Here is a 10,471-nt window from a genome sequence, read left to right as displayed (position 1 = left end):
GAAGGAAAAAACCACAAGGGGGCGCTCCAATCACACTCTTTAAACATAAAGATGAACACACCTTTGTGTCTGCTTATTAAGTTTTATTTGTCCACTCAGTGCTGAAGTCTATCCATGGAAATGACTTGAATTCTGCTTCTAGTCTTTCTTACAATAAATTATTATATAAACAAATTTTATGGTTTTAAGCTGTGTTGTTTTTGTTGTGTTAACAGTGTTTGGATAGGCCTATAGGTGTGTGTTTGGTGGTGTGCTATGTACGGTTGGGGAAGCCCAGTTTCAGGCCCTCTTATTTTGGGGTTCACTCGCTGATAGTTTGGGAACCCCTGGTCTACCCAAATCAGAAGAAATATCTAGATCTCCCTATCCCATTTATTTGAACAATGATTAAGGTCTTTTATATGCTCTTTTGTAAGCACCTGAAGATTAAAAAAAAAAAAAAAAAATGATTGATCCATCTATCTATCCTTTCACATTTTCTTTTCTTTTTTTTAGGTTTTACTAAAAAAAAACACAAAAAAAAACAGAAAATAACTTCATTAAGTTAAATACCGAAACAGTCTTCAATTAAAAATATAGCAACATTTGGGCTGAATGTTCAACAAATTCATTTGGTAGAATTAAACCAGCGCTATAGTTCAAAACAACCAAAGTTTGGGTAGAATATATAAACCATCAGGCTGGGCTAACCCTAACCCTACCCTTAAATAACCCGGCATGTAGTTGTTCTTAAATTGACCCAGCAGTTCAATCAAAAACTACGCAGTTTAGGTAGTTTTTAACCTAACTGCTGGTGCAGTATGTGCAGGTCCACTGGATGCACATCTTGTACGGTTCTGCCACCTAGTGGATTTTTGCAGAACAGCATTCATGTCAAACTCAGGTGACTCAGACTGCTGGAGAGCTCTGAGGAGGTCATCTCTCCTCAGTGATTGAACTCATTGTGTCTTACTGCTGTTGTGATAAGCAGAAAACAAACTCAAGCTGTATGACAAATGTGGTAAAAAAAAAAAAAAATCAGATATCAGAGTAAAGTTTAAGTAGAATATTAAATCACCAATATTTTTGCCTCCTGCTACTTCCTCACTGTAGAGCATCTTATTTTCTAGTCTTGTGACTACTCAGAGTACTTTCACACAGCAGGTCACACCTACACATTCACAACCTGATGGCAGAGGCTGCTGTGTAAAGCATCAGAAGTAACTAATCCATTCATACAAATTCATGCGCTGCAGACGAAGCAGCGGGAGCAACTTGGGGTTAAGTGTCTTGCCCAAGGACACATCGGACATGTTGCTGTAGGAGCTGGGGATCGAACCACCGAACTTCTGGTTAAGAGCCGACGACTCTGACCACAGCCACCCCTAACACTGTCAATTGGACACATTTTTTAAACCTTTTTAAAGTGTGTAACTTGATTGCAGATGTGCAGCAGGATTGATTGGGGGCAAGCTGTGTGGATCCACACACAGCTCCAGGTGAACACACTCACACACAGGACAAACAGGAAAACACACAGAGAGGGTACAAAAAAGGGAAAATAGACTGGGATCCTCACACAAGAATATCTCACACTCAATTTTAAAAGAGGAACACAGACGTCTAATAAACTGCACTAAAAACAATATAATTAACATTAAAACAACTCTTTAAAGGTACCAACACCACAAACACGACCATCATTTCTTCTGGTCTGGTTTCTTTGGATCAAAAACCATGATCTACCTCGTGAACTCCATGGATTAGTGTGCTGACACTGAGAATGAACGAGGTTTAAACACAAATAGATTTTTTTGTTTTTTTATGGATTGATTCTAGTGGAGCAGCTGAATATTTGGCAGCACTTTAAATCAATCAATCAATCAATCATTATTTGTATAGAGCCAATTCATAAAAAATGTTATCTCGAGACGCTTTACAAATGAGCATATGGGATGAGATTCAGGAAGGAATTCTTCTTTCTACCAGAGATGCATATAGAGAAACGAGGCAGAAGCAGAGGAGAGAGGAAACAAGGAAATATGTTTTAAGAGACATGAGACGTCCTTTCCAACGAAACGTCACCTGAAGCGACGTCCATTTGTGATGACATCAGCTGATCCCCGTTCAGCTGTGAGTCGTCTTTAACAGCTGTTTAATGTCCGCACAAACACACTGTATTATTTCTAATAAAATACACACAGTGACAGTGTTTAGTTTCTTTATGTTACCTGATAAACACATGAAGAACAACCTGCAGTTTGCTCAAAACCATAAGACAATTTATACCATCAAAAAGCTTTAATATTGAATTGTTTATTGATTATTTGTTTTTACTGGTAATCCGATAATGAACTCTGTATTTGACAAACACGGATACTTTATGATGTCTCAGGAATACTGAAAATTAGGTTCTAATTCATAGAGAAAACAGAACACAGAACATTTTCCAAACACAAAGATCGTTAATGATCAGTCTTATAAACTTTATTGATGTAAATAACGATAAATGTAAAATGTGTTTAAACAGATAACTCTGTCACCTCGTCATTCTCATCTTAATAAATTAAAACGAGCGAACAGTCTGAGTGATCATGAAAATAAATTTATTATGAAGGAATCGTTTGTGATGTTTTGATTTAAACACAGACTTTTTGTTTGCCTTGAACTACTTCTGAAGAATACAGTATATCCGTCCTCTGCACAGACAGTGAATGTATGTAAAGTGTTGGCTCGTACATAGTGTGTGTGTGTGTGTGTGTGTGTGTGTGTGTGTGTGTGTGTGTAGACAGTGTCTGCTCTAATACTGTGTGTTACGTACACTTCCCATTTTTTCACAGTTAAACTTTTTCCCAACTGTTCGTAATCGGTAAAGCTCCACAGGTTCTTCCTGAAGTCCTTTACGTTGTTGTAAAAGGTAAAGTAACCTATGAAATGATTTAAAAGTAGACACATTTTCACTTTTTAGGACAGCTCGCATTCAAACCCGCGGCTGTGCGTGGATTGGAGGGCGGCAGTAGCTCAGTCTGTAGAGACCTGGGTTGGGAACCGGAGGGTCGCCGGCTCAAGTCCCCGTGCGGACCAAATATGGAAGTTGGTCTGGTAGCTGGAGAGGTGCCAGATCACTTCCTGAGCACTGCCGAGGTGCCCCTGAGCAAGGCACCAAACCCCCCACCCCACCATCAGCTCAGAAGCACCCACTGTGGGCAGCTCCCTCACTCTGGCTTCTCTCCATTAGTGCATGTGTGTATATTTCAGCCTATGTGTGTGTTCATGACTTACAGAGTGTAAAAACTGAAATTTCCCCACAAGGGATCAATAAAAAAAGTAAATCTAGTAAGTAAATCTTAATAAGATGAGCAGGTTAAAGTTGTATGTTGCAAAAACAAAATTCATTTAAAGGGAAAAAACACATTTCAAATAAATACAACACCCTCAGCCCAGCCCAACAAATTCTCACAATTATTTCCAATTGATACAAACCAGTATCGTACTGTCTTCAGTAATAAATTAAACCCCCCTCCCTGCCACATAACATTTTTGAATGTTGCCTGAATTATTTGTTGCTTTAATTATTGTTGTTTTAAAATTTGACCAGATTTATGAACTTCAATGCATGTGACTTTAAAGACAAAGTGTCTGTGTGTTCCCTCTACACCACATAGTATACTTTGATTGCTCTCTTTAGAAGTATGCATAATGGTTGTAAGTTGCTTTTGTTAGTGTTGGTAAAGTGCCCCAAACTTCCACACAATAATTCAGATATGGTAAAACAAGTGAAGAATAAAGACTGTGCAGTGATTTATGGTCTAATACGAGTTTTGTTGACCCTAGAACAGCAATGCTCTTCACCAGCTTTCATCAAACATAATTGATCTGATGTTTCCAGCAGATTTTGGGATCTTAAATTACACCCCCAACTTATTTTGTTATACACTCTTTCAATATTAACATTATCGATAATCATTTGAGCTTGTTGATCTATATTGCGGTTTCCAATCAACATCAATTTGGTTTTGTTCAAATTGAGTGACTAGTTATTGATGCTAAATGTAACACTGCTGAAATGGGACAACAACAACTGTCATTCAAATCCCCTGAGCCAATTGGATGCAGCCTGCAGCCAACAGGCATCTACCCCCTTTCACCAGGTGCACTAATCAAGAAACCAATCAAGGAGTCAGTCAGAAGGCAGCAGGACACAGTCATTCCTAAAACAGTCAAGGAGAACTTCTGAAAGAAAAACACTGTGCTTTTCAACCCTGGACACAAAGCTGGACTTAACTGAAGCTTCAAGCCCTTGAGGAGCTGATGTGCTGCTGCTGCTGCTGCTGCTGCTGCTGCTGCTGAGGAATGTTTCAGGACTGAACACTGGTGAGTCATCCACAATAGAACATTGATTAAATTGCTGCTCCCAAATTGAGCAGACGTGTAATTTTGTTACCTGTGTGCCTAAACAGATCAGGCCATATTGCTGGAGCAAAGATGGCGAGCTAAAGGAGCAACTTCAAAAGATTCCCTCAAAAGGCCTCAAGCCTGGCTGTCTGGTTAAAGGGTGTGGTAGGATTTCCCCTACCTAAATAAACAGTTGTATTCGTTGGACATCTGCACACACATGACAAATAACTGCAGTACGTGTGATGTGTTTGGTGCATTGATTTATACGAATAGAATTGGGAATATTTAGCATATGTTGTATGGAGGGTAAAAAGTGCCTTTAAGAATCTGTTAATTGAAGGCCTATTTTCTTTTATTTAATTGTGGTATTTTCCTTGATTAAGTTCAAGTGTTATTTGTTACAAATTGAACTTTGAAATACAAAACTGGTTATCAACATTCTGTGTCATGTGTTTAATTAATTCTCCACCAGCTCCAAGAGTCTAACCTACATTCGCCCAGTACACCTTAATTTGTTATATCTTGTTTTTTTGATAATTTATAAATATATATTTGATTATAATACAAGTAAATTTTGTATCCTGAGTGTTACATAAACCACTGTCTTAATTTAGCTGCTGTAGATTTTACCCAGAACAAAGATCTTTGGTGTCATAAGCAAATTAAAGGGGTCATATTCTGCTTTTTCTGGTTTTGTATGCTCTTTAGTGTGTTTTCCATGTGTCCTGTGCATGTTTAGGCACATCTATTTGGAAAAATTCAATTATCCAATCCAGCCATTAAAGAAAAATCACTACCACCTCTGAAATTAGCCAAATCTGATAAACCACCACCACCTACACAAACTCCAAAACCACATCTGACGAACCATCAGCCTCTTCACTAATTCCTCCGACCACAGATAACATCGACTCTCTCATCATCAAAAACACCTTTGATCAACTTAACCATCTGTATTGGGAACTCGGCAAGTACACCCAATACACCCTCCTCAACAACGCTGTCACACAAATGCAGTCCACCCTCACCACCATGGAATAAATTCTCCTCAACAAAAAAGACCCACAGACCCCCCTCCCGCCACTTTCTGCCACCTTTTCAGACACAGTAAATTCAAATATGCACAAATACTCTGAAATCAACTCCGGTACCAGAAAGAGAGCAAGAAGGGAATCAACAGAAAAACATACCATCACACCCATTGTAATAGAAAACTTCAAAACCCCAAACAGTTCATTTTCCACTAACCAAGCCATCATCAAAGAAATACAAAAACTTAAAACCCCAAGCCCAACTCCAAAAACTGGTTCACATGAGAAATGGCAATATTCTAATTTTCCCCATGGACATCCACTCCCTGAGCACTCTACTCTCACCCCGGCCAGAAGATGTATTCAATGGAGCAAAATTCACATGTAGACTAGCACGAAAACCCGGAACAACCCCATCTGAATCTCCCATCAAACATCTGGTCATTAAAGGCATCCACACTGACATCACAGAAGATCAAATCAAACAGGCACTGGACCAACAAGGCATCAACATCTCCAAAATCCACAGGATAATCAGCAAAACCACCCAACAGCCAACCACTTTTATCAAGATCCTTCTTACCAACCCAAACCAATCTGCTGGCCTTTTCCACGAAGGCTTCTTTATGGACCTGTTTCAGTACTGAGTGGAGAAGGCCCGGCCCCCACCCACCATCCGACAGTGCTTCAAATGCCAACAGTTTAACCACATATCCTCCAACTGCAATAACCCTGTCATATGTCTCAGATGTGGAGAAAATCACCATCATAAAACCTGCACCAGAGACAAAAGAGAAGCCAAACATGCCAACTGCTCAGGACCACACTCTGCTGCATCCAAGACCTGCCCCATCTACCTTTCACACATGAACCCATCCACCAGAAGGCCCCAACCTGCCAGACTCTCTGTCAGGAAACCATCCACCACCAACTCCCCCAGCACACACCATACTCACAGTCCTGACAGCACTCGCCTCACCGACCTCCACGATGACCTCAGCAAACTGTCAATGGATGACAATAAAATAGAATCAATACTACAAAGCATCAGAAAACACACCCACTTCATTATATAGGACCTATCCACCCCCACCTCATCCCCCATCCAGGAATCATAAATATCTGTCTACCCTTTCTCCTTTTCATAATGACCCACACCATCTTCCTTCACATAAACATCCGAGGAATCAGAGGAAATAAAGAACTCATCAATCTACTCGATAACAAAAACATCTCAGTCGCCTCCATAAATGAAACACTTCTGTCCAGTAAATCACGCATCAGCATCCCAGGTTACAACATCATCCGAAAAGAATGCCAAACAGGACATGGAGGAGGAGGAGTCGCCATCTTAATCAAAAATCACATCGAATACAGTCAAACAGATTTTGGACTCTCAGCACAGGAACTCAATGGAAATGAATATGTTGCAATAAAAATTAAAATCCACTCACATCATCCCATCACAGTCACCAGCATCTATTGTCCCCATGGAATAAAACCCTCAGCTCCTCTGCTCAAAGCCACCTCCAACCCCAGCCACTCTGATAATGGGCGACCTCAATGCCAAACACACAGACTTTCACTGCAGGAAAACAAACACAAGCAGAAACACACTCAGACAGATTCTACAGGACACAAATCTATCAATAATCAACATAAATGAACCCACCTACATATCCCCAAAACAGACATTCTGGACCTCATCATATGCACCCCCAACCTGGCGACCTGAAACTCCACAGTTTCACCACCACAAACCATCTCTCAAGTGACCACCTACCAGTTCTCACCACCTTCTCCTTCAACCTTCAATCAATAACAAAGACAAAATACAACTACAGAGCAGCAAACTGGGATACTTATAGATCATTCATAGAAGAAAAACTCAAGATCATCACCCCAATTCCCGCTCCCCAGAACCTGGATCAACATGCAACACTCCTCAGCCACCTACTCACCTAAGCCAAAGAAGAAACCATACCCACAAAATCTGCCAAAACCCCAACACAGTCATTACCACCACATCTCCTCCATCTCATCAGACACAGAAGAAGGCTGCGCAGAGACAAAATTGACACCATACTAATTAAACAAGCCCCAGTTACCTATCTTCAGTACCTTGGACAGCTCTTCACCACTGGACACTTTCCCTCACCCTGGAAAACAGCAATTGTTACAATGATCCATAAACCTGGCAAAGACCCTCACAACCCCACAAGCTACCGCCCCATCAGCCTCCTCAGCCACATCGGAAAACTCTTTGAAAGAATACTCACCTCCCGTCTCACCAACCATATCGAATCACTAGGACTCATCGCAATACACCAAGCCGGCTTCAGGAAAGGCAGAACCACCACAGACAACATCCTCAGACTCTCAGAAGACATATACAGAAATTTCAATAAAAAACAAATTACCATCGCAATATTCTTTGACATTGAAAAAGCTTTTGACAAACTATGGCATAATGGACTCATCTACAGATTAATACACAATAACCTCAGACTACCAAAACCCACCCAATCCATCATCTCAAGCTTCCTCAACAATCTACATATCAAAGTTAAAGTTTCCACCTCCATCTCCACCCCCTTCACCCCCAAAGCAGGAGTTCCCCAAGGTTCTGTTCTCAGTTCCCTCCTTTTTCTCATCTCCGGCATCTACTACCCCCCAGTCACCATAGCCAAAGTTTCACAGTTTGCAGATGATCTTTGTTACTGGTCCACATCTAAATCCCCACAGCTTGCCACTTCAAAACTTCAACAATGCATCACAGAAATAAAAGAATGGTCAAACCTCTGGAGAATCACCCTCAACCCCATCAAAACACAATGTGTCATCTTCACCAAAAACCAAAACCTGCAGGTCCATCACATCAACCTCACATTACACAACCAGAAAATCAACATCAGTAAGGACGCAACATTTCTTGGCATAACATTTCAAAGCAACATGAGCTGGACCAAACACATCAAAAACCTGGAACAAAAAGCCAACAGCAGACTGAACCATCTCAAAGCCCTCTGCGGAAAGCATGGCGCATCACCCTTCACAGTTATCAAAGTCTATCTTTCATACATTCGTCCACTGTTTGAATACTCCGCCCCAGCCTGGATCACCATCTCCGACCATCAACTCCAAAGCCTGCAGATTATACAAAACAAAGCACTGAAACTGGCCCATAGACTTCCATTCTACATCAACAACCACTACATCCATTCCATATCTGGCATACAAACCATTACACAAAGACACCAAGCAATAGCCCTCAAGTATCTATCATCTGCCAGAAACAACCCTGCCCTCCGGAAAACCATCATGGAAGCACAACAAACAGTTAACACCCCCCTGTCATTTATCCTGCAACTGACCAAAGAAACCCCAGCAACTCAACCCTCCATAACCCAGTAGTTTCCTCCCAGCCGATGCTGCCTGAACATATATCACACATCATGCACACACCCAGACAAAATGACAATATACATTTTACATAGACACAAACGCACATTTCCTTTTTGTTTGAATGTTTTCTTTTATTTATTTTTTGTTTCATTTTGGTGCCTTGGTCTGCATGTGCCCTGTAAACCTTAAGTCCTCTGCCTCCTGCCCCCTCAGCTGACATAACTGAACCCCCCCACACTATGGATAGAAAAGGGCAGAAGTCCTGAACTATGCCACCAGGATCCTGATGATTTAGCCTTAACTAGCTAACACAGCTGTTGTTGTCCTCTTTCGACTCTCTCTTAAAACTGCTTTGTTACGTGGTGATTTTTTATCGATGTAGTAAGCCGGACCATTGCTAAAGTATTGATAATTGATCTTAACAGCTCGGCCAGTGTTCAGGTGGTGTTGTTTAATCATAGCAATGACTGCAAAAGAACGGGTTATATATATACAGGGTTTTTCCTGCATAGAGAATTCTTTGGCGCCCCCCAAAGAGGTTTTACCCAGCACCAAAGGAAAATCACCAGCGCCAAAAGAAAAACAAAAGGATTCAAATTGCAAATCAAATCCTCTCTGAATATATGTTTAAAATATAAATACATCAAACGACTGTTGAACAAGCAGAACATGAACTTAAATACGACGTCTCTGACTTCTTGTAGTCATCTCCCCTCTCATCCATTTACACCTGTGGCTCGCGCTGGATAGCCAGCTGATTGACTGTTCGTTTCTTTTGACTGGTTCCGGACACTCCGCTGACACCCTGAAGCGCTAAATGCGGGTTGATTTTCTGTTTGGCGAGTTAATTTCAAAGAGTAATCCACTTCATGGACAAACTATATTAAACCACGTGTGATGTAGACTAGCTGCGGCTACTTGTCCCTGCTCCTCTGCTGTCTGCAGACGGGTCATCGCGGGGGCACGCCGAGACGAGACACACCAACATACTGATGCAAACGCACACACACACCGGAACGCCAACCTCCGCGCACACCTGTTTACTTGTAGTGCAACAGAACACGGTTGATCCGCGATCCGTATGGACTGAGTCGGGAACGCACGTTCAACTTTTCTCCGTTCACTTCCACTGTGTCTGCTTTTATCAACAATCAATAACTTAACAATCGTAACGTCAGCCAGCTGTAGTCTCTGAACTTCTCCACACAGACTGTCAAACAGCGCTGCGTTATAGACAACAACTATATTTTTATTATTTTTCAATTTCCTGATCTGATCAAATGATCCAAATTATCTGTGACTTAAATCTGTGATTATTTGACATAATACCTTAACTCAAATAAATGTACTTAAACACAATTTAAAGGAAAAGAGCAGCCATCATAGGAAGAGGGTGAAATGCACTGGCAGGATGTGACCCCCCCCTCTCCCAATCTCATTACACCCCTCTCCCTCAAAATCCCTCCCCTCCCCTGTTTGACTGTTGCAATATAAAACAATTCTTTACCAGATTTAACTGGGGTTTCAGTAACTTAAGCATAATGATAATATTATTTATAAAATGGTTAGAAATAACAGGAAATGCATAGATTTCTGTCAAATAAGGTAATACAGAGTCGTAGACTATACTGTTATACGCGAGTCAAACATTTAATACA

General features: G+C 41.0%; 1 protein-coding gene across 3 annotated transcripts in view; it reads left to right on the top strand.

Annotated features, from left to right (window-relative positions):
- LOC132979196 (up-regulator of cell proliferation-like) overlaps nt 1-10,471 on the top strand; it is a 79,857-nt gene that overhangs the window by 45,594 nt on the left and 23,792 nt on the right. The gene's annotated exons all lie outside the window — the stretch shown is intronic.

The sequence above is a fragment of the Labrus mixtus genome, chromosome 1 (genome assembly GCF_963584025.1).
Source record: "Labrus mixtus chromosome 1, fLabMix1.1, whole genome shotgun sequence".
Taxonomy (NCBI): Eukaryota; Metazoa; Chordata; class Actinopteri; order Labriformes; family Labridae; genus Labrus; species Labrus mixtus.
The sequence above is the reverse complement of the archived record's forward strand: the minus strand, read 5'-3'. Positions and strand labels throughout refer to the sequence as shown.